Below are 26,136 nucleotides of genomic sequence, written 5' to 3' on the forward strand. Positions count from 1 at the left end.
AGCTCTGTGGTATGCTGTACTATTCATACTTCCTTCTCCTGTTTTTTTTTTTTTTTAAAGATTTTATTTATTTATTTATTAGAGAGCGAGCGAGAGAGAAACAGCATGAGAGAGGAGAGGGTCAGAGGGAGAAGCAGGCTCCCCGCTGAGCCGGGAGCCCGATGTGGGACTCGATCCCAGGACCCTGGGATCATGACCTGAGCTGAAGGCAGTCGCTTAACCAACTGAGCCACCCAGGCACCCCCTTCTCCGTTTATTAGCTCCTATATCTCTTAACCTGGGCCTCCCTTGTTAATCTAAATGGTCAGCTCCACATGAAAGATACCTATGTACATGTCTAATCTTTCTTGTTGAACAGAAAGATTTATCAGTACCATATCCATTTCTGACTCATCTTTTCTTCTTTATAGAGTTTGGAATAATGAGTGGTATTTGTTAAACAATACAAAATGAATAATTGAGCCAATAAACATCAGTAGATATGTAGAAATAATTAAAAATGCAGTGATAGTGGCAAATTAAACTTTGATACATGTTATGATTGTGGCAAAATTATATGCTCTGGTATCATAGTAGTTAATTTCTTTTTTTTCAGAGTAGTTAATTTCTATAAAGATACTGAACAGAGTTTGAATTTGAGATGAATCCTGAATGAATGATAGGAATCTCTACACAGGAAAAAAGGAAAAACATGATGATAGTGAGAGGAAGAAACTTTAGGAAAATTTTTGATGTTCAGTCATAATGAGCATGTTACTCTAGTAAGGTAATAGAAAATCTTGATTATCATTGAATAAATCCCTTATTTCTTCCCCCTTGCATTGTTTCCCTCTAAAGTACTGAAATGAGTATAGAAAAAAAAAACCCGTAATAAACTGTGGAGAATAAAGTATAAATTAAGTGGTGCAATAATTTGAACATGTGATTTAAATCAAAATATTTTGCACTACATGTGATAAACATTAGTAACTAAAGTTGTAAAAATAACTAACTCTGCAGTGATGGGAAGAGACTAAAGCAGGATCTAAAACATGTTTCTTCCTGACCTAAGTTCAGGAATGGAGTAAAAACTTATTCATTGTGGAGAGTATTGTAAGAAAGAGCTTTTAAGTTATCACGTTAGAGTCTTTCTGATGAGATCTCTGTTTTACTTTGGTATAAACAAAATACATAAGCAAGATTGGCCCCATCTTCTTTTTTCTTTATTTTAGTAAGAAGTTAATGCTGCAAAGTGTTCTTTAACTAAACCTTTGATTAACCAGAATATTCCTTGGTAAAACAAATGGGCAAGCTTGGTAGTACCATGAAAATAAGAGAAGTTTTAGCCTTCCTAACCATGCTTGCTTTCTCGTGTGTGCTGTAGACCATTGTTACTGTGCCCTGTAATGATTTTGAACGTTATCGGCTCAAGGGAGACCCGAGAAGCCAGTTGGATCAATATCTGGAGAGGAAGCTCTTGGGTAAAAACAAAATGTATAGCTGTGATATCTGGGATTGTTTTTCCATCTTGGGAATTTTTAACCAGTGGGATTACATCTCAGGAAATGTGGAAATAGCAATGACTCACATGAACCCAGACAGCATTTACCCAGATGGCTCAATTTATTTTATGAAAATGTAGTTACTCTTCCTAGAGGTAAGAAATGGTTCTAAGCAATCATACTCACCTTTGTCCCAAGGTGGGTCAAGTAATATAGCCTATCAGGAGGACAGAACAATCTTTTGGCCTCTGTCCACCAAAGGATACCATGTTATTTACACCATACACCTACTGGCTTGAGAATTGTAGCTATGAAACCTTCTTAAGATTAATGTTTCAATACTTTTTCATAATAGCCTGGAACAGAGAGGTGTACAAGTCTTAGGGATGCCTTTCCACCCTGCCCTGGATCAGAAAATGCATTGGCATAAATTTTGCTCATCCAGATATTTTTGAGATTCCTCCAGAAAAGATAAAAGTCAGATGAAATGTTCCTTTTTTTATTAAATGTTCCCTGGTTACTCCAGCCAGGAGTGATTTAAGTGGCTGTAACTGTCCAGCATGGTTTGCCCCACTTATAGGACGTTAATCACATCTCACCTTGAAGTCATTACCTGTCGGACCTCCTCACTAAATCTCTTGGCAGGTAGAGTCCTGCTTTTAACTTTGAGGCTACTGAAGCACCTGTAACAATAGTGCTTTGCACATAATAGGCACTCCTTGTATTTTCTGTGCTTGGATTATCAAATCTTAATTCTTGGGCGCCTGGGTGGCTCAGTTGGTTGAGCGACTGCCTTCGGCTCAGGTCATGATCCTGGAGTCCCTGGATCGAGTCCTGCATCGGGCTCCCTGCTCGGCGAGGAGCCTGCTTCTCCCTCTAACCCTCCCCCCTCTCATGTACTCGCTCTCTCTCATTCTCTCTCTCTCAAATAAATAAATAAATCTTTAAAAAAAAAAAATCTTAATTCTTACTGTTTCTCTCATGACTTTCCGGAATACCGCTTCTATTGATATACTTAGTCCATGTTTGCTCATATTTTATGGTGTGTATTTTCAGAATGGTTTTATTAATTTTACATATTTGCTTGAATATTCCGAGGCAACCCATCTTGAGAGCTCTATCTTTATTTCACGACTGGCCATTACTGACCTGTCTTTACCCTGGGATGGCTATTCCCCTAAGGCTGAAGTGTTGGGAGCTCATGTGTTTAAAGGTCCAAGATCATGAACAATCCTCAGAGGGAAAATAGGATAATGGACCAATAATTGCAGCTGATTGCGAAAATAGATTTTCACCCTTTCATGAGATAAAAGGGAGTGTTGTTTAATTGCTGTAAATGTGTCCTATCCCTTCAGGAATTGGATTCAGAAGATATTGCAGTGTTATACCTGGGAATCTAAATATGGTTTTGTACTGATTGCTGACTATTATTTTTAGATCTCTGTAACCTCTTGTCTTAATGTGCTGCTGTATGAATACTCTGGAACCATGATAATAATACCACGGAACAATCCCATTAATTCCATTAATGTCATGCCAGTATTTGTGGAAGGGGTCAGTACAGTTCATGCACTTAAAATTTCATTTTAAAGAAAGGTCACATAATCTGGTATGCATAAGAGGAGTTATCAAACAAATTAATGAGACAGAAGCAATGTTTTTTTTTAATGGTCCTTGCATCTATTACTGTATGAACCCTTAATAAAACAATGGTATGATCCATGGAAAGCAAATCTGGCAAATGAGTTTCTTGCACAGTGGCAATATTAAAAAAATAATTTTATAGACAGTGACACTCTTTTATAGGAAGCTCAGAATTAAATTTTTTTTTCAGGAGATTTAAGTTGTAATTCTTACTTGAATCCTTAGTTATTTGCTTTCCTTTTCCTGTAATTTTTCCCTGTCTTATTTTTTCCATCTCTGACATTAGACAATCTACATTGTCCTTTCAAGGATGTTTGTGATATAGTTTACCTTACAAAAGGTAAACAGCATAAAACAAATTATTTTGATTATTCTCACTGATGCTTATCAATTGACACTTACCAAAATAGCAAGTATTGCACTGGTAGGCCACATTTTAACATGGAAAGATAAAGTAAACATTGTACTAGAACTTTATTGTATTTCAGTCTCTGTTAGTAGTTATCTGGATGCAAGTTCAAATAACTTAGTGTCTCTTATGCTGCAGTTTTCCTATCAATAAAATGATGGTTTTAGATTATTTTAAGGGCAACATCTGTGGTGTTTATGTGTGAATATATGTACATGGGATATTGTGATTTATTAGAAATATATATTTGGTCTTTGCCCAGAGTCCCTGGCTCACAGTTCCCAAAACTGTGGCATCTCCTTGGAAGAGGAGATCTCCCAAAACCCTTAGAATCTCCTAAGGGTTGAGAGCAGTTAAGTGTGTCTTTTGATATGTTAATGAGGTGATTTCTGCCCCTAAGGATGGGGGACTGGTTGCCTGGAGAACCAACCAAGTGGTCACCAGTTCCAACCCCCTGACATCTGGGGAGGGGAGAGGGGCTGGAAGTTGAATCAGTCACCTCCAGTTAATCAATCAATTTAATCAGTCATATCTATGTAATGAAATCTCCATAAAAAAGAACGAGTTTGGAGAGCTTCCGGGTTGGTGAACACGTGGAGCTCGGAGAGGAGTGGGTGTTCAGAAAGGTCATGGGAGCTGCATGCCCTTTCCCCAGACCTTGCCCTGTGCATCTCTTCCAGCTGACTGTTCTTGAATTCTAGCCTTTTATAATAAACCAGTAATCTAGTAAGTAAAATGTTTCTTTGAGTTCTGTGAGCAGCTCTAGCAAATAAGTTGAACTCGGGGAGGGTGTCTTGGGAACCTCCAATCCGTAGCCATTCTGTCAGAAGCAGAGTTTGGAAATCCAAAGTGGCCCAGGAGGGGGCAGTTTGCAGGAATGAGCCCTTCACCTGTGGGGTTTGATGCTATCTCTGGGTAGAGAGTGTCAGAACTGACTTAAACTGTAGGACACCCAGCTGGTGTCCATGAACCGCTTATTGGTGTGGGGAGGCGTGTTGAAATTGGGTCCAGAAACCCTTTTAATATGTGTCTTAATAAACAATCAAAGCTGGTAGCAAATAATTAACTAGGTTACATCATTAGCTGAAAGGGTGTTTCATAGGAAACTTCAACCCGCTGTTGAAATAAACCAGTAAAAAATGTTTTAAAACAAATATCAGACAAATTCTTGTCTTTGCAGGTAAAGAACATTTTCTGTTTAAGGGCCTTATTTAAAACGTCAGAAACGTTTAGTTAGAGTCATTTCTGAAAGTCATTCATGTATATTTATATATGGCTCTGGATTCATTTCCATTGTGTTATTTCCTCCTTCTTAAGAGATCAGGGCATTTAAATATTTTTTTCCTGCAAATATTATTAAAGATAAAATTCCAATACTGCTAATGGTCACACATTTTTATAAGGGAAAATTCACAGAATTTAGATAATTCACAGAAAAGTAAACAATCCCAATCCCAATCGATTATTTGCGAGTCCCATGTTAATTTTATGAAGAATGGGAGTCTAAATATCACAACATTTACCTGTAAAATATGTCACTTTTTTCTGCATGGGAGTCCGGATTTGCTTTATTTTGGTGATTTCACCTTTGGCATCTAATTAGGTGGGAAAATGCTTTTTGCTTACCCCCTCCCCCCTTTTCATAATAAGGGGCGTGTAGGGCTGTGTGCCAAATTTCATTGAAATGGGAAGAGGAGATTACTTAAAAGGAGCCTGGGGCAGTGATGTCAGACATTTGCAAGCCTGACGTTATCTGGTACTCAGATTAAATTCTCTCCCAAGAAACCCTGCACAAAGAGTTTTTTTGATAGCTTTCCTTCTATTGCTACTGCTCAAAGAAAGGAAACAAATATATAAATCTCACATCCAAGCTCTCAGTAGAAAAACAACACTCTACCACCTCTATTTCATTCCTTTCCACAAAAGAAGCATGAGGGAAAAGACTGAAAATCTAAGTTTTACGCTCTTGTGGATAGTTTTTTTCTCCCCCAATTTTTTCTCTGAAACTTCGCCTTAAAAAATACCTTGTGAGAAGAATATTTCTAAGGTTTAGATTTGAATGAAATCATCGAGAAAATTAACTATATACTTGAACTGATGGAGGTTTTACACTTAAATTTTTTTTTTCCCCCAGAGATTGGCTTAAAATATGTACTTACAAAGAGAGAACACTTCTCATTATAGCATCCTTAGAGAAAAGCATGGATTTAGGTTGGTTTTTCACAGTGGAAAAAAAAAGATCAATTAACTCACAATCACTGAAGCAGCATATGTTTTGGAAGGCGCTCCTTTCTGTATTTCAAAAAATTGATTTTTGTTTTTGAATTGATTTTCATAGTTGCTGGCCAGTCACATAAAGACTGTGTACCCCAAACAATTGGGCAGTACAGATATGAATCCGAAGTGTGTTCTTTGGAATCTGACCACCAGTATCCTGTTAGGATATGGTGAAAAATGTCACTTTGTTCCAGGTTGCTAACCAAAGTAAAATAGTTATCATTTTAGAATGTTTGATAGATACTCTGTTAACACATTTTTGCCATTTTTTATTAGAGATGTCTACTTATTAAAAGTATCTTGTCCTGAATATCATCAAAACATGCCATTACTCCACATTTTAAGAGATATGAATAACCCTCTCTTCACAGAGCTTATATTCTATTTATTTTATATTTCTCAATTTCCATCTCAGCTTATCCATCAGAATCTTATATGTTTACTCCTAAGGGTACAGGAGTATATACTGAACTCTATACTGTTGTTATGCAAAAAACCACTCTCATTTAAATAAGAATACCTGTCCTTAGGTTTTATTACACCATTTTAATTTGACCAAGTTACAGAATATTATCTTTTAAAATTAGAGTTGTTAATGTTTTTGCTAACGTTATGGCTTTAGTAGTCTAGCTTTTAAAAATCCCAGGTTTATATTACTATAATTCTGCACAGACATGAAAGGATTCATAAATGGTCCGTAAAATAACAGATTACTGAGATAAAGCACCATTTTTTAAGATAATGTGAATGAAACTTTTTTTTCACATTCTTCATGTGAAGATTCTGTGAAAATTCTTCCCCGAATTTTCACAAGATTCATCTGCTTCAGAATCACCAAGAGATATAGTATTCCATTGCTTTTTAATATACCTTCAATCTGATTGTAATAGTTTTAAATTGATATTCCAGATACCTATAAGCGTCCTTTTGAATGAGTTCCATACCATTGTGATGTTTCCACACCACAGCCAACTCCATTGGCTTGTGCTACACTGGAGGGCGGTGTGACTATTTCTGGCATATGACTGTTCTGATTTTTTAGATTTATGATTCATGAAAATGCTATACAGTATTGTCCTGCTGCTGTAATAAAAAGGAAACACATACCAAATAAAATACAATAGATCATAGGTATCAGATGATCTCAAGAGAATATTGGTCATTTCTTTCTCTTTTTGAGAAAACCAAAATTATCTCTAAATTAAAAATCAAATCAGAGGACTATAAAACCAATAGAGTAAATATAAGTCAGCCAAATCTATGTGTTAAGCATGCACATTTTATGTGCACTTATTACAGGTTATCTGTGAAAAGATAATACGTTATTTAAGAAGAAGTTTTATTTTTCACAGCTTCAAAAATAATATTCAGGATCTGAGTAGACACTTTTCCAAAGCAGACCTATAGCTGGCCAACAGATAACCTGAAAAGATGCTCAATATCAGTGATCATCAGGGAAGGCAAATCAAAATTGCAGTGAGATATTACCTCACACTTATCAGAATCGCTATCATCAAAAAGATAAGAAGTAAGTGTTGGCGGGGATGTGCAGCAAAGGAAACACATGTGAACTGTTGGTGGGAAATTGGTGCGGCCACTATGGAAAACTGTATGGTTTCTCAAAAAATTAAAAATAGGGGGTGCCTGGGTGGCTCAGTCAGTTAAGCATCTGACTCTTGGTTGCCGCTCAGGTCCTGATCTCAGAGTTGTGAGATCGAGCCCCACATTGGGCTCTGTGCTCAGCATGAGTTGGCTTGAGATTCTCTCTCTCCCAATCCCTCTGCCTTTGCCCCTCTCCGTGCTCACAGTCTCTAAATAAATAAATACATAAATAAATACATAAAATCTTAAAAAAAAATTAAAAATAGAACTACTTTATGATCCAGCAATTCCACTGCTGGGTATTATCCAAAGAAAACAAAAACACCAGTTCAAAAAGATATATGCTCCCTTATGTTCATTGCAGCATTATTTATAATAATAGCCAAAATACGGAAGCAACCTAACTGTCCATTGATGGATGAATGAATAAAGATGTGGTAGATATATAATGGGATACTTTTCAGGCATAAAAAAGAATGAAGTCTTGCCATTTGCGATGACATGGATGGACCTTAAGGGCACTATGCTAAGAGAAATAAGTCAGACAGAGAAAGACAAATACCGTATGATCTCACTTATATGTGGAATCTATACAATGAGAACAAAACCCCCCAAATAAACAAACAAAAAACCAAGCTCATAGATACAGAGAACAAATTAGAGGTTGCCAGAGGTGGGAGTGGGTGATGGGTGAAAAGGGTCAAGGGGGTCAAAAGGTACAAACTTCCAGTTATAAAATAAATAAGTCATGGGAAGCTAATGTACACAATGATAACTATAGTTAATACCGTATCGCATATTTGAAAGTTGCTAAGAGAGCAAATCTTAAAAGTTGTCATTACAAGAAAAAGAATTTTGTAACTATGTATGGTATTGGTGTTAACTAGACTTATGGTGATCATTCCACAATATATACAAATAATGAATCATGTTGTACACCTAAAACTAATACAATGTTATATGTCAATTATACTTCAATTAAAAAAATAATATTTACATGATTAGGAAAACTGAACATAAAAAGAATTAGTAAAGCCATTATATCATTTGTAAATTTTGAGCAAGAACATTTGAAACTAAGGAACTCGTATACAAGTTGACATCAATATATTATTTAGGGTGGAAGCACATTAAGGCATTATCAGGGGAAGATGTCAAAGGAATCTTAAAAAGTCATTTATGTAAATATAAGTCAATTATCCCAATTTTTTTTGGAGTATTTTGAGTGTTCACCATTCTGAACATTTTTTAAAAGAGTTAGTGTTTGAGAGACCTCTTTGTTAAAAAATTTAGATGTCATAATGGTGAAGAGTGAATTTGTTCTCTTCTACAAACAATAAGAAAAACACTCTAACTACAAAGACTATTCAAAGATGTTCAAAATTGGTTTTAAATAATTTGAAAATCCCTGGCTTACCACACATTAAATGTTCATGATCCCTTGGCATAAAGAGCTGCATTACTATTCATATATGTAAATAAATGTATATCCATACAAACTTTATTCTCTAATTTATATTAGATTTTAGTCTAAAATCATGAATTTTGTTTTTGACAGAACTGCAAGTATATAAAACTGTAGAAACCCCATTTCCAATGAAAAGGTTTCTGATTTTCATTAAAACATTTAATGGACTGTTGAAAACTGGAGATGTCAGTGGTCTGAAACCACATACATATTACTGTTGTTTTTGTCTTTATAGTTCATTTATTTCAGTTTTTATTGTTCCTTATTGTTTAGGATTAGCCGGTCAACTAGAGCATTTATTTCTCTTTATTTGGATGAAAAATTTTGCAAGGGATAGCAGGAAGAGCGAACTGAGAAGCAGTTTTCTCAGGAAGGATCTCCCAGGGGAATGGTTTGCAGACCTCAGCAAGTCCCATTTGTGCAGGAGCCTCATGGGATTTTACCTGTCCTTCATCCTCTCCAAAGCTTCCGGTAGCTGAGCTCAGTGCTCTAAATATCTTAATCATCCAGAGCGGAGAAAATATGAATGGTAATATTGGAATTGACTTGACTTTAGATATTTTAATTCCATAATGCATGATTTTAGTCCAGGTTGACTTCTGACTTAAGAATATCACAGTTCAGGGGCCCCTGGCTGGCTCAGTTGGTAGAGCATGTGACTCTTGATTTCTGGGTCATGAATTCAAGCCCCATGTTGGGCATAAAGCTTACTTAAAAAAAAGTCACAGTTCTGTACGCATAAGTTCTTTCTGTAGCAAAATGTCATTTTACAAATAAGCACACCTTGGTTTCAATGAAATGTGAACATATAAATATTTAAACAAATAATTAAATGAACAAAAATCAATGGTAACTCTAAGGTAATGTATTTTAAAATGACACTCAGCAGAGGTGAAGAATTTCTTTTTTCTTTCAGGAAGCACTCCACAAACATTTGGTGACCTGGAGTGAAATGACCCAACTGAAGTCTTGTCCCCTCCAAACTGGCTACCTTTGGACCCTGTGCTTTTTTTTTTTTTTTTTTTAACAGCGAGAGAGGGAACACAAGCAGGGAGAATGGGAGAGGGAGAAGCAGGCTTCCTGCCAAGCAGGGAGCCCGATGTGGGACTCGATCCCAGGACCCTGGGATCATGACCTGAGCCGAAGGCAGACGCTTAATGACTGAGCCACCCAGGCGCCCTGGACGCTGTGCTTTAAAAGTGTATAAAACCACTCTATATTTTTCTGCGAAAATCATATCTAAAGCCTAATACTTTTAGGATGGGTGAAGTTTTGCTCATTAAGTGTGGAATTCAGTTTGGAGAGAGTTTTTTTTTTTTTTTTTGATGTTGTTGTTGTTGTTGTTGTTGTTTTGTTTTTTTAGAGAGAAGTTTGTGAAGCCCTGCAGAGCAGTAGCCAAGCCCATAGCAGGCATAACCTGGGAAAAACTATGGTTCTGGAGTTTCGTTAAAAAATAAAAAAGAACAAACAAAGAAAAAACATTAAAACAAGGAGTAAAGAATTATGGACACACTACTTGTACACTGGAGATAAACCCAACATCATGAAAGATGTCAGTGTGATCATGGAATATGCTGGAATAGAGTCTGAAAGACAAATGAAATTAGTGCCTGTGGGCTTACTTGTCAGCAGAAAACATTTTGCAGTCTTTGGGCTGCTTTTTTTTTTTTTTTTTTTAAGATTTTATTCATTTATTTGAGAGAGAGCGTGAGAGAGCACGAGCAGGGGTGGGAGAAGGGCTGAAGGAGAGAGAGAAGCAGAGTCGCAGCTGAGCAGGGAGCCCCATGACTTGGGGGTTGATCCCAGGACCCCAAGATCATGACCCGAGCAGAAGTCAAACACTTAACCAACTGAGCCACCCAGGTGCCTCTGAGCTGCTCTTAAGGTCCTTTAGCCATGCCATTTATAAATTAAATAACATACTTCGTATTTAAATTTGTATATTAACTATAATTAGACAATATCTAACCTGTTACGTTTGGAGTACTACTTTTTTCAATCTTAGCACATACTTGATTTTCTAAGAGCAAACACAATTGAAATGTTTTGATACCAGCAGCAAAAAGCTACATTACAAACTTGCTCAAGGAGGTGCAGTGTGATTTTTAAAAATAGACATTTTCTAAGATCACAGAATAGTACAAATTTTGATGTCAAATTCACCTGTATTTATATATGGACTTCATAATTTCTTCCATCGGAGTTTTACTCATCATTTATTAAGATGTACACTTAAGTACCTTCTATTTTATGTGGCTCTAGGGATGAGATTTTTATTTTATTAAATAAATTTTGTAATCGTTACAGTTGACTCATCAAACGTTACCTATTGTTACACATTGATCTTGTAACCAGCAGCACTGTTGACACATAGGATTGATTCAGTTTGCCTCTAATACTCTCCTAAATAAACATATTTTCTCGTAATGATGGTTTTATTTGTTTCTTTCCAGTCTTCAATATTTTATCAATTTTAAAATGTTATTGTACAGGATAGCCTTTATTGTCTTCTCATGTTTATACTATTGGCCAGAGTGGTCACCATTGTTTTGTTCCTGACTTCAGAATAGATGTTTCCAACATTTTCCCATTAAATACGGTGTTGGCTATAGATTCTGATGAATATACTCATTGTCATAAGGAAGTTTCTTAGTTTGCAGCTTCTCATAAATGTGTGTTGAGTCTTTCCAAGTAATTTCCCCACCTCTTATGGGGGATTTACTATGATTATTTTCATGAGTTTTTTCTATTTAATGTGCTATGATGAATTGCATTAATAGATTGCTAAATGTTTAGCTACCTCTGCCTTCCTGGAATAAACTTTAACTTGTTTATATAATTTTTTAAAAATAAAATATAAATAGAACTTCCTGATTTTAATTTATGTTTCCTGAATACATGTTTATACATGAATCTGACTATAACATATGAATTTATGTTTGTTTTTCTTCTGGAAAAATTTTTGATGGGTTATCATCTGTTCTCTTTTATTGTTTGATTTCAAAGAAATAACCATTGGAATTTTGTATTGTTCTTATTAAAAAATTTTTATTTTTCTACCACTTTCTGCTTTAATCTTTACTAATTCACTCCTTACATTTTTCTCAGGTTTAGTTGAGTTCTGTTTCTAACTTTTTGTTTTAGAGAGAGAACGCGCACAAGAAGAGGAAGAGGGGAGAAAGCATGAGAGAGCATTAGCTGGGGGGAGGGGCAGAGAGAAATGGGAGGGAGAAGCAGACCCCTGCTGAGCAGGGAGCCTGGCAGGTAACTCGATCTCAGGACCCTGGGATCATGACCTGAGCGGAAGGCAGATGCTTCACCGACTGAGCCACACAGGTGCCCTGTTTTATTGATTTTAAAGCAACAGCTTTCTATTTACCACGTTTGGCTGAAAAGCCATAAATGGACTTTCAGGTGAATATTATGTCATTTTATTTCATACCTTAAAGGTTTTTCTCTCACATATTACTTTATTTTTTATTTTTTTTTAAAGATTTTATTTATTTATTTGAGAGAGAGAGTGAGAGAGAGAAAGAGCACAAGAGGGGGGAGCAGGAGAGGGAGAAGCAGACTCACTGCTGAGCAGGGAGCCCAATGCGGGACTCGATCCCAGGACTCCAGGATCATGACCTGAGCCGAAGGCAGTCGCTTAACCAACTGAGCCACCCAGGCGCCCTCACATATTACTTTAAACTTCAAATTTAACCAGTGTGTAAATAATCCGTATTTACATAATTCATAGATGTTAATTTAAATTTATAAAAATTATACCCAATTATATTATTTTGCATACAAAAATGGCTCTAATTTGTAATCATTTATTGGTTTCCAGGAAAGTATAATTCTCATTTTGCAATTATCAAAATCATGGGGCATTTTATTTACTTTCCAGGAAGTGAGAATAGAGCCTGATTTCAGTCATGTTCAATACTGTTCACAGTGAAGTCATTTTGCTGTTTTGATACCTGAATATCTGTGGAAAAGAGATGAGAGATCATGACTTCTGTTGGAAGAAAACAATAATAATGATTAAAATTTTGGTGACTTCTACAACATTTTTACATCTGAAGATAAAGTTACAACTTAAGGTTATCTCTTTCAAATAACTTTAAATTCTTGCATGTATTCTATATATTTAGAAAGAAGTGCAATCATCTGGGGCGCCTGAGTGGCTCAGTCGTTAAACGTCTGCCTTTGGCTCAGGTCATGATCCCGGGGTCCTGGGATCGAGCCCAGCATCGGCTCCCTGCTCGGCGGGGAGCCTGCTTCTCCCTCTCCCACTCCCCGTTTGTGTTCCCTCTCTCGCTATGTCTCTGTCAAATAAATGAATAAAATCTTTAAAAAAAAAGAAGTGTAATCGTCAATTAAATTTTAATTTTGTGTAGGTTGTATTATCTTTACTCATGTTGAGTTATAATTTGAAATACTTCAGGCCCAACTTGAGAATTAAACATTAAGGGATAGTTGAAGCTCTTCTCTCTCCTTGCAGATAACCAGATCCTACATTTGGTGTTAGTTTTTCATATATACATTTATTTTTTGCATATATTAAAGCTTTATAAATTTTTTCTGTATACTACCGTTCATCCTCTCACATTATATTTATTAATGTGAGTGCATGTGGCTGTAATATATTAACTTTCAGCATATGTTACTATTTTGCAAGAATATGTCACATTTTATTACCTATTCGCCTGCTGATGAGCACTAATATTGTTTCTGATATTTTCCAAAGACAAGCGAAACTGTTATGAGCATTTGTATACGTGTCACTGGTTCACATGACTGAGAGATTCTTTAGGACATACCAATGTCCAGAATTTCTGAGGTTATTGTGTATGAGCTTTTTAAAATTTCTGGATATTGTCAAATTGGCCCTCAAAGATCATGTACCAATTAATACTCCCAGCAGTTGACATAGAGATCTGATTGCTTATATCCTCACTAACACATGGAATCTTTGGTGATCTATTTAGCCTTAAATTATTATGTTTCTCTAGTTTGGACTTGTCTTTGGTTACTGAGGGGTGGAATAACTTTTCAAATGTTTATCAGTCATTTGGATTTCCTCCCTGTGAATTGACTATTCTATTTTGCCTATTTTTTTTCTATTGAATTGTTTATTGTTCTCTTTTTAGGAGTTCTTTATTATTTTGAGAAATAAATTATTTGTTGAAGTACACATTAAAAATACCTTAGTCTGAAAGTTCCCCTTTTGAAAGAGGACTTTGGCTGCCTCCATTTTGACCTGGAACTTTCTAGTTGGGTTGTCCTTTCTAGCTGGTGCCTCAGCTCAGGTAGAAGACCCTGAGGGCAAAGCATCCCCTGATGACAACCGAAACTATCCCTCAAGCAACAAGGATAGCCCAGAGCCAGCAAGACTCCATCTGTGATTGACTCCAAGACAATGATCCATTTAACCTTCTCTGCCTACCTGCACCGACCCACCCACTTTTGCTCCACATTTTCCTTATATAAACCTGCAATTATTTTCCACACTCGGGCCATCTTCCTGATGTTGTTTGTTAGTGTTGGCCTTACTGAGATAAATTCCTTTCTTGTTTCACCACCGCTCATTTCTCTGCCTTTGGATTATGTCGGCAGAGGATGGCCAAACCTTGTCTGTTTGGGAGGCCGGAGTCAGGCACTCTTACAAGCAGGCTATATTTTTACATTTTTAAAGACATCTTTTTAGGCAAAGATGTTTTTAATTTTATTGTTATTATTCATATTTTGCCTGTGTCTTCTTTAAAAAATAACCATTTCCTATATAAAGGCCATAAAAATATTATCCAGATCCTAATTATTTCAGAAGGTTGTTTATAATTATGAATTGATTTGTACTTGGTTGATATCTTAACAGATATTAGTATTCCAATCTGCATATGGCAAACTTTAAAGTTAGTGCTTTTATTTTTTGAAAGATTTATTTATTCATGAGAGAGAGAGCATGCTTGCACAGGAGTTGGGGGGGGGGTAAGGGCAGAGGGAGAGTGAGAGAGAGAATCCTCAAGCAGACTCCTCACTGAGGGCAGAGCCTCAATTCCAGGACCCTGAGATCATGACCTGAGTGGAAACCAAGAATGAGAAGCTCAGTTGACTGAGCCATCCAGGTGCCCCTCAAGTTAGTACTTTTAAAATGTGTCATTTATCTCCATAAAATGCATGCAAATCTTTTATGTTTACACATAGTTAATTTATGTTTTATTGCTGTTGTATGTGGCATTTAAAAATTATTTTTAGGGGCACCTGGGTGGCTATGTTGGTTAAGTGTCCAACTCTTGATTTTAGCTCAAGCCATTATCTCAGGGTCATGAGATTGAGTCCCCGAATTGGGCTCCATGCTCAGCAGGGACTCTGCTTAGGATTCTTTCTCTCCCTCTCCCTTTCCTCCTCCCCCCACTTGCACCCTCTTTCTCCTTCTCTTTCAAAATAAATCTTCAAAAATTATCTCTATATTTGTTCTAAAAAATTAAATTATACTTTCCTAATTTTTCTTGCAGGTTATGAATCTGCTATTACTTTTAGTATATTATCTTTTAACCAACAACCTTGCTCAGCTATCTTATTATTTTTAGAAACTCTTGCATTTTCTGTGTAGACAGTTTTATAGTCAAGCACCTGCAAATAATGGTAATTTGTTGTTCCAGTTTCATTTTTCTCACTTTTATTTCATTCCATTTTCCCCTCTAATTCCATTTCTTTGCATCTTAAGAACAGTCCTGAATAGAAGTGGTGTTAATGGGTACTTCCAAGTTTTAAATGTATTTCTTCTGAACTTTTATCCCTCCTTATTTTTATGTTGTCCTCAGCAGAAGCCAGAAATAGAGATGGGATTATACCCGCAGAGACACTGTCCCTTTGACTTAAAGGCACAGAGCAGCTGGGACAAAATGAAGGCAGGCTGTTGGGCTTCTTGGATTCTACAAGACAGGACCAAATCTACTTAGTTGTGAAATGCACTATTCTTTGGGCAAATGGAAGAACAATGCCTAAGTGGGTTCACAGATTATCAGGCTATTCCCAGCACAGGCCCCGTGGGGAGGGCTGGTGCCTTCTTGGTTTCAAAGGGTGGGACTGCCTCTCTGGTTTTGGGATACAGGCAGCCAGCAGGTCTCCACCCAGTGCCTCAGGGGCAAGGCCCTCACAGAGAGACACAGCGAGGCACATTGTTAAGGTGAAGGGTCTGGGTGGCTACATAGAGCCATGGGGGGTTCCTGCCACCTCGCAGGGCCTATAAGAGAGACACTGAACCAAACAGGTTTATTCTTGAGCCTTAAGATCTAATGGAGTTTGCCTTGCTAGATTTTGGACTTGCTTAGAACCCACAGTCCCTTCCTTCTTTCATATTTCTCCCTTTTGGAATGGGAAGGTCAATCCCACCTCTGTGTTCCGAAGCACCTAACTTGTCTGTTTTTATAGGTTCACAAATGGAGAGTAATTTTGCCTCGAGATGAATAACACCTGGGGTCTCACCCATATCTGATTTAGATATTTATTTTTAAGCAAGCTCCATGCCCAAGGTGGGGCTTGAACTCACGACCCTGAGATCAAGAGTTGCAAACTCTACTGACTGAGCCAGCCAGGTGTCCCTGATTTTGATGATATTCAGATGAGAATTTGGACTTTCAACCTTAGAGTTGATGCTGGAATGACTTATGGGTCATAGCAAACATTTGCTCAATTTTTCACAACTGCAGTAAGACAGTATTTTTAAAAAACATTTTCCACTTTTATTTTTGAAAACATTTTCCAAATTTACTCTATATTTAATATCTGAAAACTTCATCAGAAGTTTTGGTGGGGAGATATCTAATTCTTTATTGTTTCTATTCATCCTCTGTAACGGCTTATTTCATTTTGCATTTAAAATTTTTTTTTTTTTTAATTGTGATCTTACTTGCACTGGAGTTTCATCTATGGGAACCCCATATGGCCACACTAGAATGTGTTCCTCCAAGAGGACTCCTTGGCTTTCCAAGCACAAAGGGCATTGCAACCTGCATCAAGTGTTGAGACTGATGTGAGAGCTTGCATATGGCAAGGAAATCTCAAAGATTCTATTTCATTTTTCTACCTAGAGGTAAAAAAAAAAAAGTCTTATCTCCTTTTCTGGAAGGTTGACTTCTTTTTCTTCCTATAACCCATCCTTGCACTGAGGGTACAGTTCCTTAAGACAACAACCTTTGTGGGGTTCCAATTCCAAGCCCTCATTTTGCATGCCCAAAGATATGTCACCTACATTAGGAGGCACCTGAGTTCCAGCCTTTTAATTATAAAGTCACAGAATGACTATAGTAACAGCACCCTCAGTTTCTCACTTCTTGTTTCTAATTCCTACACATTTTTTTTTTAAAGATTTTATTTATTTATTTGAGAGAGAGAGAATGAGAGACAGAGAGCACAAGAGGGAAGAGGGCAGAGGGAGAAGCAGACCCCCCGCTGAGCAGGGAGCCCGATGCGGGACTCGATCCCGGGACTCCAGGATCATGACCTGAGCCGAAGGCAGTCGCTTAACCAACTGAGCCACCCAGGCGCCCATCCTACACATTTTTTGTACATGATAGTTTCTTCTACTTCCTTAGCTCTGCAGTTAAAATCATGTTTGAACATATCATCCTGCATTTCGGGACAGGGTTTTTCTGGAAAGGATTTTGTGGATATGTCACCTGATAGACACATTGCTAGAAATAGGAGTTCTACATTACATTTATGTAGGAAGAACATTTTACATTAAAACACTAGAGCTGATTAAAATTAAAAGTTAGTTTTAGGGGCTCCTGGCTGGCTCAGTCCATAGAACATGGACTCTTGATCTCGGGGTTGTAAGTTCAAGTCCCACATTGGGTGTAGAGATTACTTTAAAAAAATTTTGAAAGTTAGTATTATATCAATAACAACATAATATGAGGAAAATGCTTTGCAATGGTTTTACTGTTTTTACCTAGTAATATTTTTCTTCAAGGTGCATGAGTGTTAGTCTTATGCCCACTTCATTATTCCTTATACATTAGCTATCAAATAAATCTTTGAAAATGTTATCCTTAGAATAAAGTAATAGTTATTCATTGCATAAATTTTGGAATTTATAGTAAAATATAATAAAATTTAAAAAATATCTGTAAATTACTTAACTTTGTTTAATATTTTGACTCTTTAGCTAAAGACTTTAGGTCTATGTGGTTTTAGGCTGCTAAATTCAGTCCTTTTATTAATTAATTGAATCCGTCCCTTAGTTGTTAAGAATGTTCCATAAATGAAAGACAATTTTAAGTGTAAGTAAATTTTAAATCTCTACTTAGTCTTACACACCTGTCACCAGGTGAGCAGACACAGTCTATCAGAGGTAAGTCTAGGCTGGGATTGTCCAGAAGGAAGAGTTGCAGACATTTTTGTTTGTTTGTTATTGCAGTGCTGCTGAAAATAGTTTTGTTTTGTTTTGTTTTTTTTTTAAACATACACCATCCTACAGTTCTGTCTGTAGCTATATCCACCAGACAGGATGCCAAATTTCAATGTTTGGCATTATAAAATGTGCTTGTGTTTATTTTTATAAAACCCTTATCAAAATACCATGTATAAAAATATAAAGCTATATAAAGCATGGTGCTTATTATTAATTTAAAAAGCCAAACCTGTGTTTTAGAATATAAATGGATAGCTGAAGTACAGCATTTCTCCAGTTTTTTTTATTATTAAATGGATTTCGCCCCAAATGCCAGCACTGTCTAAACACGTTATATTTAACAATTGTTCTAACCTGACTGAACCTGAAAATGGCTTCAAAGGAACCTATCTGAGTGAGACTTCCTGTATTTCAGCAGTACACAGCAAGTCCCATTACACCACTTTTAAGGTCAGATGGTTTGAAACGCCCCAAATAAACTTCTTCATTCTTGCACTTTATCAGCATATGGAAATTTAATTCAATGAGGCGTCTCATTAGTCTCTTTGACAAACAGGAGTAAGTAATGGACCCTTTTGGACCCCCAGGTGGAGGTGAGGAGCCGGAGGAGATGTTTCAGGAGAAGCGCTTTTCCAGAGGTGGGAGTCCCTGCCAGGGGGAGGAGCACCCAAGGGTGTGGGGGGGGGCTCTGCGCGGTAGCTGGTCCTGCGCATGTGCAGGCAAGCACGAGGGAGGCTCCAAGAAGACAAGAGAGGAGAGCAGCCGGGCGTCTGCCAAGTTCAGGCATAGCCTGGACTTGCACCTGCGTCTGCCCCTCGCCCCTCCTGCTTCCCTCCTGGCTGCTCCAGCAAGGAGGAAGGCACAGGCGCCCTAAGGGAGGTGGAGAGGAAAGGGGAAGGAGCAGGCTTGGGGGCTTTGGCGAGGGGGAAGGGTACTTGCCCTTCCTCCTCTGCTGCATGGACTCCCAAGCCTTCCAGACAGAAGAGGGAGGGAGTTGCAAATGGAAAAATTGTGGAATGAGCTCAGTTTGACTTTGGAGTGGGATTTTAATTCAGAAACAACAGTGTGGCTTGTCCGCAAAGGACCTGAGGCCTTTTCATCATCTGTGAGTGGCTGGAGAAGCTATGAAGACCTGTTTGAGTTTTTAATCCAGGACGGGGGAAGACAGCCCTCATTAGAGGTTGCAGAAACAATAAAAAGAAATGTAATTGATGGCGTACTATTGCGTAAAGCTTTTTCAATAAATAGTTAATATACTGCTCTGCCTTTAACTTGAAGATCTAGGAGATCAGTCATACAGATCTTTCTCATTAAAGAACAAAGCAAAACCTTTGTATGATGTTACATGAAGTATCATAGATGATTTATTCAACGCTTGTTTTTAGCTTTTGCTATACAAGCAATGCTACGATTGATTGATTCACTGATTCAACAAAAAAGTATGTGCCAGGCTCTTCTAGGACCTTGACTGGGGATAAACAGAATCCCTCTGCTCACGGAATTTCTGCTCTTGGGAAATAAACATCCTTAGGGTACTGTTGAGAATAGACAAAAAGTTCCTAGCAGGGAAACTGTTGAAAGAACGAGTATGTGCTGTTATAATTCTGCTAGCTAATGTTAAATTGTCCTCCAAAATGGTCACCCCTGTTGACAAATTAATCAGCTCTATAAGGGAGTGCCTGTTTCCCAGCACCTCAAGCACGCTGTGATTTATGATCTTTTTTAACCTTGGCCAGGTTGATTCTTAAAACCAGCGTTTCACTGTTAGTTTGATTTGCATTTATTTAGCCATGCATCGTTTCATAAATTGATTGGCCGCTTAATTCTTCCGTGATCTACCTGTTCATAGCCTGTACTCGTATTTATCTTCTATCCCGCTGCTAATTCTTTTTCTTGTAGTCTTTCATTTCTTGTTGATTGTTTTCCATATTTTCTGTTTTTATTTTTAATTTTCTGTCCTGTTCTGAAAGACTTTCTCCACCTCACGTTTATAAATACTTTTTATAATTACGGTTAATTTTATAAGTCTAAATCCTGTAGTCAAGGATCTGTTTTTGTCCTTTCTAAACAGCAAGTGTGCATTTTCCAAACACCACGAAATAATCATTTCCCCACTGATTTGAATAGCATTTTCCTCATATTCTCAATTTCCATTTGTGTTTGAGTTTGTTTCCATTTCATTGTTCTTCTCTTACCTAGTTCCACATGTATTTGTTGTAGCCTTATCATACATTTTTTTTCAAAATAAGGTCATTTGCAAACTTCCTTATTTTGAAATAATTTCACACTTACTAAAAAGTTACAAAGACTTTCCTTATACCCTTCGCCCAGTTTTCCCAAATGTTAAAAACCTTACCTCACTGTAGTACAATTAATAACACTAGGAAGTTAACCTTGATGTAGTGTTTCTAACTCCTCTATAGATTTATTTAAGTTTCCACCATTGATTCACTTATATCCATTCACTGGTCCAGATTCTTATCAAGGATCCTGTCTTGCATTTACTTGTCCTGTCTCTCAATGTCAACTATTCTTCACTTTCTTTGTTTTTCATGATCTTGACACGTTTGTAGAGTATTGGTTAATTGTGGGATGTCTCTCTATTCCTATTTGTCTGATATTTTCTTTTTTTTTTTAAAGATTTTATTTATTTATTTGAGAGAGAGAATGAGATAGAGAGAGAGAGCATGAGAGGGGGGAGGGTCAGAGAGAGAAGCAGACTCCCTGCTAAGCAGGGAACCCGATGTGGGACTCGATCCCGGGACTCCAGGATCATGACCTTAGCCGAAGGCAGTCGCTTAACCAACTGAGCCACCCAGGCGCCCTTGTCTGATATTTTCTTATAATTAAATTCAGATGAGGCATTTTTGGCACGAATGCCACAAAGTGATATGTACCCTTCTCATGGCATGATATCAGGGGGAACACGACGTCACTATCTTATTACTGATTACCTTTCATTGCTTGGTGGTGTCTGTCAAGTTTAACCACTCTGACAAAATTGGTTTTTTTTCTTTCTAATTAGTAAAGATCTGTGGGGCAATACTTTGAGACTATGTAAATATCCCGACTCTCATAATACTTTAACTCAACTAATGTTAGCATCCATTGTTGTTGTCCGCAACAATATTACTTCAGCATTTGTCAAATGGCAGTATTTTTATCAGAACTGTGTGAAATCTAGAAAGTACTAATGTCCTTATTATGTTGAAACATCCAATCCAAGAACTACCCACAGTCTTCTAAAGTCAGCTCTTATCCTTGTTCATATGTGTCAAAGTTTTCCTTATATACACTTTGCACATTTCTTCTTAACTTTGATTTTCCCTTTTGGTTTTGTCAATGGGGTTAACTCTACCTTTGCATCTCCTAACTGGTTATTGTTTATATGTAAAATTTCTAGCGATTTTCTATATGTTAATTTTTATAAACTGCTACCTCATTAAATTTTTTTCTTTTAGTTGTATCTTTTCTTCTCTAGAGTTGTCGGCTCTTGAGTTTTAACTCTAAAACAGTAAATAGAAGTTTCTATTTCTCATTGTTGCTTCTTATGCTTCTAAGGGATTTCTCTTGTCTGTGATGGTTAATATCTTCGCAAAATGTTGGGTAGTAGTAGTGATAACAGGCACTCTTGCCTTGTTCTTGATCTTAGTGGAAATACCTTTACTGTTTCCCCGTTGAGTAAGATAATGACCTTTTGTACTCCCTTCTGAACTATTTTGTTTTATACGTGTTTACAGCATGTATAGTTAGGTCTTCCTTTGTAAGCAAAATTGAAATTTTTTTATTTTATAGATGAATTAATCCCCTTTATATTTCTTTATATGATGTGTATATATGATATCAGCTGTGTTATTATGTTTTATAATTATATGTTATGATATAATGATTTATAAGAAATATATATTTGGTCATCCTTATGACCAAAACGTATTTCTCATATATACTTTGTCTTCATTCATAGTTTCTGAAATGGCTTCAGAGCCATAAAAGTTTTATGGGTGTCTTGTTACTGATGAAGCTGACTGTTGGACCCCACCCAAGGGTAGAGACTGGTTGCCAGGAGGACCAACCATGTGATTAGAAGCTTGGGACTTTCAGCCCCAAACCATGACCTTTGGGAAGGGAAGAGGAACTGGGGATTGAATCAGCCAATGGTCAAGGATTTAGTCAATCATGCCTAAGAACTGAAGCCTTCATAAAAACCCCAAAGGACTGGGTTTGGAGAGCCACAGGTTGGTGAACCTGAGAAGCCTGGATAGAGTGGCACCCTGGTGAGGGCATGAAAGCTCTTTGCCCTTTCCCCATACCTCTCCCTATGTCTCTCTTCATCTGGCTCTTGATTCATATCCTTTACCATATTTCTTAATAAACTGGTAAATGTAAGTAAATGTTTCCCTGAGTGAGCTGTGCTGGCAAGTTAAAAGAACTTAAGGAAGAGGCCTTCGGAAAGTCCAACTTCCAGTCTGTAGCCAGTAGGTCAGAAGCACAGGTAACAACCAGGGGTGTGTGCCTGGTGTCTGAAGCTGGGGTCTGGTGGGAGAAGGGCACAGTCTTGTAGGACTGAGCCCTTAACCTGTGGGATCTGAGGCTGTCTCTGAACAGATAGCATCAGAATTGGGTTTAATTCTCAGACACTCTACAGGTGTCTAAGAATTGCTTGGTGCTGTGTGGGACAAGTCCTTCCCCCTGCACTGGAATTGGGTCCAGGCATCCTGAAGAAGGTAGTGTCAGTAATAGGTCTTATGTTATATTTGCTATGTTTCTGTCTCTATGAGATGTGAATCATTTGCTTTTTACTGTTTTACTACTTGGGTTAATAGCATTTAATGACATTCTTTAACACTATTTCTTGTACAACAATCAATTACCATATTTTTTATTGCCTCTTTCTTTCTTATCTCTGCTCTCATTTTTGGTTCTGTTATTATTACTTTATCAGAACGTGCTACTATGGTATGCTAGTTTCCCACCATTATACCACATCGTTTTAATCTTATATACATATAAATTAAGTTGCTCACTATTAGGCCTTTTGCTGAAGTTTCTTCGTCATATCATGGTTGGATGAAGCTCATTATCTAGTGGATTCCTCAAGAGGGACTCATGGGTGTAGAATTCTGTATATTCTTGTATGTTTAAAATAGTTTCTCTGTAGCCAATGGTGTATTAGATAATCAGTTTAAACTCTGCCAGCACCAATCATAATTCTTTCAAAACAACTTATGTAACCTGTGGATTTTGCCCTTATAAGCCTGTACTCCCTACTCACAATTCAGAGCTCAATTTCGATTTTGGTCAATTTTGTGTCCTTTGGATTGCAATCCCTAACACTCTTAAAGAAATGCTTTGGTTGCTTTACAGAAAAAAAGAAAAGTTTTTCTGTAGCCTTGATTTAAAAAAAATATATATATTTTAATGGCGTAAGATAAACATGAGATCTACCTTCAACAAATTTTTAAGTGTGAAGTTCTGTGTTGTTACCAAAAGCACAATGTTGTACAGCAGGTATTTAGAAGTTACTCATCTTCCGTAACATAAACTTTATATTCCTTGAACAACAACTCCACATTTCCTCAGCAATGGAGAAGGGGATAATCTTCCTTGATAAGGGTAATTTGATATAAAAGTTGATTTGGGAATCTAGCATTATTTGGGGGTTATGTAAGTTTGGCTCATGGATAACTTAGATTTGAGCAGCTAATTCATAAACTCTCAGGAAACACCTTGTTGATATCTTTTTTCAACTTTAAAAGTGGAATTTTGGTTTGAAAAAATAATTGAAAATCTCATGTTCTGAAAAACTTACCACTGTTCAAAGAAATGTCAACCACTTTTCCTTGTATCTGCAATAGACTGCTAGATGAAAAAAGTTATGAACTTTCAGATCTGTCATCTGTACAACTTACTTGTGTTTTATTGGCTTAAAAAAACCTGCTAGGCAGCAGTTGCCCATCTGAAACTTAAATACACATTTCAAATTTAATTATTTGTCAAAGCAACTTTGCAAAAATGTTATTTTTGAACATCATCCAAAACCTTTTGTCTAAAATATATTTCTCTTAAAATATAACTGATATAAAGACAAGTATGGGTACATTTTGCAGAATAATATGCAAAGAGATAGAAAAGATATTTAGGTTGATGAAATAAGAGAATAAGCAATTGACAATAATGTAGACTTCCACTTTAAATTGTCTTTCAAAAATCCTCAAATACTTTTCTAGAATTTCTTGCCAATCCTTCCTACATAAAATAACCTAGATTTATCAAAATACTAATGTGGTACATTTGAGTATTGTCTAAAAATCATAAGTGCATTAGTGTCTTGTTTTTTTGCCCAATTGACCTCATACATTTATAAATACATTGTTTAATACTTTGAATAGTTTTTATTTTTTTCTTGGTCCCTATGGAGCTATATCCCCTCTGCCTCATTGGGGACATGCTGCATGAATGCAACTTAAACATTTCATGATATAAAATGTGGCTCATCCACTCAGTGAACTATTAAATCACCCACGGAAAGGAAAGGTGTAGATTAGGAGTTTTCAAATGTTTTGTATCAGCATTTCTTTACCCTTTTAAAAATTGTGGAAAGCCCAAAGAGCTTTCATTTAAATGGGTTATAGCTATCAATATTTACCATATAAAGAATTAATATTGAGGAAACATCAAAATCAGTATGTATTAATTCATTTAAAAATTTAAATTACGGGGGGCACCTGAGTGGCTCTGTCTAAGTGTCTGCCTTTGGCTCTGCTCATGATCCCAAGGACCTGAGATCGAGCCCCACTTTGGGAATTCCTGCTCAGTGGAGAGTCTGCTTCTCCCTCTTCCTATCTCTCTTCCTATCTCTCTGCCCCTCTCCCACTGCTCGTGTTCTCTGTCTCTCAAATAAATAAATAAAAAATTAAAAAAAATTTTTTTAATTAAAAAAGTTAAATAATAATAACAAATTATTTAAAAATAATAGTAAACCTGTTACAAAAATAATGATAGTAAATATTGTTAAGATAATATTTTTATAGAAAAGAACTATATTTTTCAAAATGAAAAATAACAGCAAGAAGAGTGGCATTATTTTCATTTTTTGTTGTTGTTGTTGTTTGTTTGTTTCCATTTTGGAAATCTCTTTAATGCCTGACATAATAGAAGACACCTGAATGGTAAAGGCTGTCTCTACATTCAGTCTGTTGTGACATCACACCTTATGTAGCTTTGGGAAAACTCCACTTATGAGAGAATGAGGGCGACGAAAGCAAGTGAAGTCTTTGTATCATTATGAAAACATTTTTGATTTTGTGTCAATTGCCCACAGAAGTTAGAGAAATACTAATTTAGATTATTAGCTGTGAACTTGGGGGAATGGCCAAGCTGCAATAAATGAACAAGCAATCCTCAGAGATAAATTTAAAAAATTATATATATATATATATTTGTATAATTTGTAGTATATTGTCATATATGGGTACACACATATATATTCATGTGTGTGTATATATGTGTGTGTGTGTGTGTGTAACAGTTATACTTACTGTTAAAACATCCAAAAGGACAACACTACTACACAGATGTTTATATTTGTATAAGATTATTTTAACACCCAAGAACCTTCAGGGAGAACTTGCCATAGGAGGTAAGCTTCGTTATGTGGATAGATTAATTTCTGTCGCTGCATAACAAATCACCACAAACGAGATGGCTTAAAGCAATACCCATTTATCATCTAATTGTCTGCAAGTCAAAAGTCTGGCACAATGTGAGTTGGTTCTCTGCTCTGTGGCTATCTCAAGGTTAAAATCAAATGTTGGCAGAGTTAAGTTCTCATTGGGAGGCTCTGGAGAAT

This window comes from Leptonychotes weddellii, chromosome 7, assembly GCF_054177405.1.
Source record: "Leptonychotes weddellii isolate Sample4059 chromosome 7, ASM5417740v2, whole genome shotgun sequence".
Lineage (NCBI taxonomy): Eukaryota > Metazoa > Chordata > Mammalia > Carnivora > Phocidae > Leptonychotes > Leptonychotes weddellii.